General features: G+C 42.3%; 1 long non-coding RNA gene across 1 annotated transcript; it reads right to left on the minus strand.

Moving 5' to 3' along the window:
* Positions 1-1075: 1075 nt before the first annotated feature.
* LOC116281023 (uncharacterized) lies at positions 1076-6176 on the minus strand. Its single transcript, XR_004190476.2, has 3 exons — positions 5792-6176; positions 3514-3542; positions 1076-1499 (listed from the first exon to the last, which is right to left on the minus strand). It is a non-coding gene; the product is annotated as an uncharacterized lncRNA (long non-coding RNA).
* Between the last annotated feature and the right edge of the window lie 1561 nt (positions 6177-7737).

Here is a 7737-nt window from a genome sequence, read left to right on the forward strand (position 1 = left end):
GGAGGCACCGGTGTCTGGGGGAAAGGAGAGCTCCTCCGAAGCCGTGACCTCAGGGTCAGCTTCTCTGACTGGTGGGAGTCGGGCTGGGCCTTTAAGGAAGTGATCACAGTCAAGTCCGTGGAGTACCTCCTACCCCGTAGCAGTGTGCTTTATGCGAGTCATGAACTCTCACCGCATTCATGCCGGGGATGTGTTATCATTGTCTGCCCACAGATGAGGAAGTACGGGCGCAGAGGAGTTAAGCAATTCTATCCGAGGCCGCACGGCACTGAGCAGGACCAACAGGCTTCGAGTGCAGGTGAGTCTTACTCCAGAACCCATGCCCCTTCCCCCACCGCCTGCCAAGGAGGAAAGATCTCAGAGTTTATCAGGTACATTTGTACCTTTCTTTGGGCTTAATTTGAAGCAGCTTCCAAAGCAAGCTGCTACTGCTTCTAGGAAGCCAGGGCCACGTGGGAAAGAGCTGGTGGCCCCAGGTTCTCTGAGCGCGACACTGAATGGGGTGGCAGTGGAGCCACAGGGTTACTGGGATCGAGCCCCAGACTGGCCAGCCTGCAACCGGAGGGCAGGCTGGGCTGAGGTGTGGGCGTCAGCACGACTGCTGGGCAAGGTCCTGGCGGCACCCAGCTGGTAGTCGGCATCCCCTGCCGAGCTCCCTAAAGACCTGACGATTTCAAATCTTATTATGCGGACACTTTAATAAAGAGGCCGATGACTCCAGGCTTTATATGGGAAGATCTGATGAAAATGGGGCGCCAGCAAAGCTGTGCAGGCTGATACACAGTTTAGTGGTTAAGTATACAAACAAACTGGGTTTGAATCCTGGCTCAACCACTTACTAGCTGTGTGAAATCACTTCCTCATGGGTTCCTCACCATCACACCACCATAGGGTTTTTGAAAGATGCTCAATGAGTCAATATATGAGAAACAGAATGGTACCTGGAACATAGTGCCTGCATAAAGTGGGGTTGGTGTGTTTACTCTTCTGCAAGCAGAACTTAGCAAAGGTTCAAGTCTGAATTAAGAGCCTAAATAAGGCTTAAGTAGACATGTATAGAGATACTGTTGCCCCTTGGGAAACAAACAAATCCTTATTGTGTTCCGAATAAGGTTTGAGAGTCAGCTGATGAGAGATTGCGAGATCTTCATCACTTCCAGCCAAATGGTGACCTCTAGTGGTGGTAGTACTTATTGCTGCCTTGTACTGCAGATTAAAAGGCTTGTCAGGAAAGAACAGATTGTCAAGAGTCAGGGAACTGATCTTGAGGGAGGGAGGGTGTCCTGGACCAAAGGACAGTTCTTCTGGAAATTTCAGCCACGAGAGCCCTAAGAACTGGCAGTGTAGTTATCCTGACCTTCGGAAGTCACTTCATCCCCTCCAAAGCCAGTGCTGACGAGAAAGCCTGAGAGCTGCTTGTTTTATTCTTCCGCAGAACATTCACATGGTGGGATCTTTTGAAAAGTCACACGTGCAAAGGAAAGTCTTAAAGTGTTCACCTGAAAGGATACATAAACTAGCTCAAAGGGGCTCTCATTGGCCACATTTGGGATAATTTGAGCAAAAAATTACATAATAATATTAATGAATTATAACCCACAAAATGAGTCCATAGTGATACACATGAACAAATGAATAAATGAAAAGCTCTTCCTTTCAGTGGGATTCCAACTAATACATGTAGAAGGAATAGTAGAATTAGAAAATTGTTTTCAATAAATGTTTCTGGCAAAATTATCAATGTATGCCAAAATTAGCAGTCAGAATTATGATGAAAAATATATCTTAATGTATCTTATCAATTACAAAGGTTAAAATGGTAACATTTAATTAGAGGACACTGGCAGACACCTCCCTAACTGATGACCAAACTTAGCACCATCAGTGCTAACAAATCGACATGACAAAACCTCACCTCTGTTGTATTCCTGCCCCAAACACAAAACCCAAATCTAACCGCAAAGATATATCACACAAACTCCAATTAAGGGACATTCTACAAAACCACTGTTTTACACCAGGAGGGAGGAGGGAAGGAACCCTGTAGCAACAGACCAGATTCAGAGGATTCATACAAAAAGGTGTAGAAGCAATGACATTACAATTATCAGAGTTTGATGGCTCACTAAGAGGAACCTATACTTCTTAGGGGAGTGGCTCATTCCTGGGTTGAAGCAGAGAAAGTACCAGGTGAGCCTGGATAATTTTGTTGTACAGGAAAGTAATGTGATGCCCGCAAACTAAGTGGGGGGTGGGGCATATTGAAAGATCAAAGGAGCTGGCTCACAGGAGTTTCCACTGGCCTAATCTGGAATGCTTTCAGCATCATAAAAATGATAGGAACAAATTACAACACACTGAATTTTAAAAACTGGTAAATCCATAGATACTTTTAAAAATTAAAAAGAGGTGGAGAAGGGAAAGATTTTTTTTTTACAGAAAAATGTTTAAACAAACTTGAAATAGAAAAATCACCATCTTCCAACCACTATGGCAAAAAAAAAAAAAAAGACAAAAGCAAAAGAACTTGATTCAGGCAAGACCTTTAATGGATGCTAAAGCCACTGGTAAAAACTCTCAAAGAACAGGAAGTTCACACAGTCTTCATGTATAACCCCAGAGTACAGATTAAAGTTACCTCTATAGTGGAGGCGTTTGGCGGACACCGCCTCAGTCAAATGGTCAAACTTAACATCACCAATGGTGAGGCAAATTGATGTGAGCGCTCTTGGTGATACCCTGGAACATGGTATCATCTATGTAGTATGCCTCCCAAAAATGTACAACATGAACCTAGTCACAGGGAAGTTTTTAAATGAATGCATCCTAAGAGATATCCAGCTAAATACGGTAGGTAATCTCTGGTTGGATCCTGTATCAACCAACCCACTCACAGGTATAAAAAACATTACTACAAAGGTCTGGAGCCAAATACAAACTGTGTATTACAGAATTGTGTCAGTGTTAACTCTCCTGAGTGTGATGGCAGTTGTGACTGTGTAGGCAGATGTCCTCAATCCTTGGTGTTACATGCTAAAGTACTTAGGGGTAAAGTAACTCAAATAGTCCAGAGGAAAGAGAGAAAAAGAAAAATGTATGTCTGCATACGTAGGCATAGAGATATGAAGCAGGTATAGCAAAATGTTAACTATTAATGAATCTTAGGTAATGAGTATAAGGGTATCAGTTGTACTACTATTAAAAATTTCCTTAGACGTTTGAAATTTATCAAACTGTAATAGTGGGAAAAGAAAATCTCCCCCAAACAAAAAACAGACAAAAGTATCAGAATGATGACAGACAGACTGAGGAACTGTTACAGATGGATGGAGACTAAAGGCAACATGTGATTAGATTGGACTAGGAAAAGGTAGGAAAATGGGCAATATTTGAAAAAGGTCAATAGATTATAGTTTGGGGCCAGTTATGTTAATTTCCTGACTTTGGTAACTACATTGTGGCTGTGTAAGATTAATGCCCTTGTCTCTAGGGAGTATGCACTGAAATACTTACCGGGAAAGGGACATCATGACTGCAGCTTCCTCTCAAGCAGAGCAGAAAATCCATTACGTAGACATACATGTGGAGAGAGAATGGGGGGAGAAAGCACATGTGGTCACATGTTAACACCTGGGGACTCTGAATACAGGAATTATTTGTAGGATTTTTGCAACTCTTTTATGTATGATTATTTCAAAATGAAAACGTTTTTTAAAATGTTGACTCGTTTCTATTAACATCATTTTTCCTGTGTCACTGTAGTGAGTTGGATAGTTACCCCCTAAAAAAATTCATGTCCACGTAGAACCTTAAAATGTGACCTTATTTGGACAGCATGTCTTTGTAGATGTCATCAGTTAAGGTCGTGCTGGTTTGGAGTGGGCCCAAAATCCAATGCCTGGTGTCCTTGTAAGAGGGGAGGACACAGGAAAAGGCTGCAGGAAGATGGAGGCAGAGAATGCAGTGACGCAGCTACAAGATACCTTAGTCTGAAGCCTCTGATGATGTTAATAATGATAATACCATTATTATTTAACATTCACCTCAAGCCTATCATGGCACTAAATGCAGTTACATTATTTCCGTTACTCATAGCATCTGAATTCAGCAGGTTCAATGACTTTCTGCAGATGGGAAATGGAAGCTCAGAGTGGTTAAGTAGTGTGTGCAAAATTAGCCTGCTAGTAGGTAGAGGGGCTAAGCATTGACCCCAGACAGTCTGACTGCATGAGCCTCACCATTTCCAGTCCAGTATTATTGTTCATTACTCCCTGCATGAGCCTCTCCAGCCAGAACAGACACATCTGGTTTCTCCCAGAGCACCCTCCAAGCTGCTCTGAATCTACACCTAGAACCTTGCCTCGGTAGGACACTGCCTCCTCGTCCTTGTCCTATTAAATCCTTCCCATTATAGGCCCAGCCCATGTTCCCTATCCTCTATGAACTTTGCAAGGCCCCCTAGACCACAGGCGTCCCTCTTTCTTCTTTAACTCAGCCCTCAGTGTGCTGCTTGCTTGGCCCTGAAACATACTCAGGATCACTCTGGATGTATTTGGCTTTTTAAAAAAAATGGTTTTGTCTTCACTTGGGTAGCAAGTACCCTGCAAACAGATATTAATTGTAAGTAGGTATTTGGTATATGTCTAGACATCAAGACTTTCCCTGACCTTATTTCTCTAGGCAGAAACCCATCATGGAAGGCTTCATGAGGTATATATGCAATTACAGTAGAACCTTGACATTGGCAGTTTGACTATTTTCAAGTTGAAAGTTCATTTGCTGACTCTCAATTTCAATTGTGTATAAAGTGTAGTCTGTTACATCAAAAAGAGAACAGATAACAAATGTTGGGGAGGATGTGCAGAAAAGGGCACCCTTCTATACTGTTGGTGAGAATGTAAATTGGGGCAGCCACTGGAAAGCAGTACGGAGGTTCCTCAAAAAACTGAAAATAGAACCACCATATGATCCAGCAATTCTACTCCTGGGTATATATCTGAAGAAAATGCAAACATTGATTCAAAAAGATACATGCACCCCAGTGTTGATAGCAGCATTATTTACAGTTGTCAAGATAAGGAAGCAACATAAGTGTCCATCAACAGATGACTGGATAAAGAAGATGTGGCATATTATTATCAGGTAAAACAAAAATATGAAATCTTGCCGTTTGCAACAACATGGAAGGACTTGGAGGGTATTATGCTTAGTGAAATAAGTCAGAGAAAGACAAATACAATGTTATCACTTATATGTAGAATCTAAAAAAAATAAACTAGTGAATATAACAAAAACAGACTCACAGATACAGAGAATAAATTAGTGGTCACCAGTGGCGGGGGGAGTGGGGAGGGGCACAGGTCGGGGAGGGGATTAAAAGATACAAACTGTTATGCATAAAATAAGCTACAAAGATATACTGTCCAACACAGGGAGTATGGCCAGTGTTTTATAATGACCATAAATGAAGCACAACCTTTAAAAATTGTGAATTGCTGTTGTACACCTGAAACTGATACATCAACTACACCTCTGTTTCTCTCCCCTATATATGTAGACATATATATATATTTTTTCTATTTTTATACGGAAAACACAGCTCAAAAACAAATATAGTCTGTAGGGGTGGAAAGCTTGGCTAACCAATTTCAACACTAGTCTTGGTTGCAGTTATGAGTAAAACTTGGTTGGTTTGGAAAGGCCCACAAGAATAATGCATTTGAGCAGGAAATTAGTTTTGTCGTTCCGGGTGGAATATTGAACCTCATGGTGGCTTAGATTTATGATGTACCTTGTGTGCTGTACAAAGATCTGACATGTCATATGCTCTATATAGAAACTGGAAGGACCCATCTGTGGAACTTCCTGCACGTGCTCCAACGGCGCAGGAACCGCTCAGGTGAGAAACTGCTGATGAGGAAGGTGAACTGCGTTACGCTGGGTCAAGCGGGGGCGAGGTGCTGGGCACGGCGGACGGGCTGGTTTGCAGCTGGCCCTGGAGCCTGGACGAGCGATGCCACACTCACAGCTTTGGGGACGCGGGCAGGTCTTGGACCATCCTCTGAGATGTCAGGGGTCTTTTGAAAGGACCAGGCAGATAATATCAATGAGCAAAAGGAGCAGGATTCAAGAAAAACACCAGTGTCAACATAGCGATAAATGAAAACTGGCATCTGCTTCCGTGCTGCGGCTGAGGGAGCGTAGAAAGAGCTATCGTGCACCGTCATCCACGCGCCCCGCCAGAGGGCTGCTTGGTGCTAGTGGGCTGTTGCCTTAAGGGGCTGTAGATTTCATGTATTCTGATTTTTTTTTTTAAGTTGAAAATCCAGGTTGTTATGTATTTCCAATTAAAAATATTAGCGACCAGTTCATTTAAAACAAACATTAAACAAACCAGATAGCTGTGCCTGCTAGGATTCGGCCCGTGGCTCACCAGTTTGCTCCGCTCAGCTGTCGGCTAAGTGTCTGTCTGCCCCCTTTCATCTGTGAGCGCCAGGAGCCTAGAACCTTGCGCAGGGATATACACACTCATGGAAGGGCAGTTGGAAAAAGAACACATGCTCAAACTTGAAAGATGAGCGCTTAGCAAATTAGTGTGTATGAAATTCATTCCTCAATATTTACTGCATACCCAAATACAGGCCAGGCACTGTTGTAGGAATAGATAAGGGGCATATAATAATGAGAAAAGCACATCCCTGCTCCCCTCTTGAAGCTTGTATTCAATGATAAAATAAGGTAATTTCAGATTGTTGTAAGAATCAGTGATAAAGTAAACTAAGGTTATTTCAGATAGTGCTAAGCACTATGAAAAAAGCGTTAGCTAATAGTGATGGAGGGGGCGATGTTAAGAGGAGCTTATTTTCTAAATTTAAAATCTTTTTTTTAATTCTTTTTTTGGAGGGTAATTAGGTTTATTTATTTATTTAATAGAGATACTGGAGATTGAATCCAGGACCTTGTGCATGATAAGCATGCACTCTACCACTAAGCTATAACCTCCCCACAAGAGGCGCTTATTTTAGAAAGGGTGTGAAAGAAGGCCCTTCTGGAGAGGTGGCTTTGGAGAAGTGACTTTGGAGAGGGGACCTGAAGGATGAAGCCTATCACCCGAGGTCTGGGAAAAGAGCATCCCAGGCAGGGCGGACAGACAGCATGTGTAAAGGCTCAGGAACAGATGTGCATATTTCAGGAAGAGGAGAGGTTGATTGATGGAAGAGGCTGTCAAGGGTCAGATCATACACAGGCAGGGTCAGGGGTTTGTATTTTATGTAAAGTGAAATGAGAAACCATTGGAAGCATTATGTATTAGAGCAACATGTAAACGTTTTAATTAACGTTTTAAGTAGGTTGTTAGCTCCTGTTTGAAGGATTGTGACAAAGATGTACAAATAGAAATGCTACTACACATACTGTTGAGATGATAGTAGGTACAGAGGAAGGGAATTTGATGATGTATGAAAGAAGGCAGGGTAGGAATTTCCTGTCTTTAAACTGGGTTAGTATTATACTGAGCAGAGGTGGCAAGGGCAGAAGGGTCAAGAGAATAGCTGGAATTAAGGAGCCCAGGGTTGATCTCATGCTTTAATTATGAAAATCTTGTACTGTTCAGATTCAGATCTAATCTAAGTGAGGTAACATTCTGCAACAGCTGTATTTTGAATTGTGTTCATAGGAAATGTAGAATTCAAACTTTACTAAGCAGCGGAGTGTTTTGTAATATGAGTTGTTTGGATT

The sequence above is a fragment of the Vicugna pacos genome, chromosome 1 (genome assembly GCF_048564905.1).
Source record: "Vicugna pacos chromosome 1, VicPac4, whole genome shotgun sequence".
Taxonomy (NCBI): Eukaryota; Metazoa; Chordata; class Mammalia; order Artiodactyla; family Camelidae; genus Vicugna; species Vicugna pacos.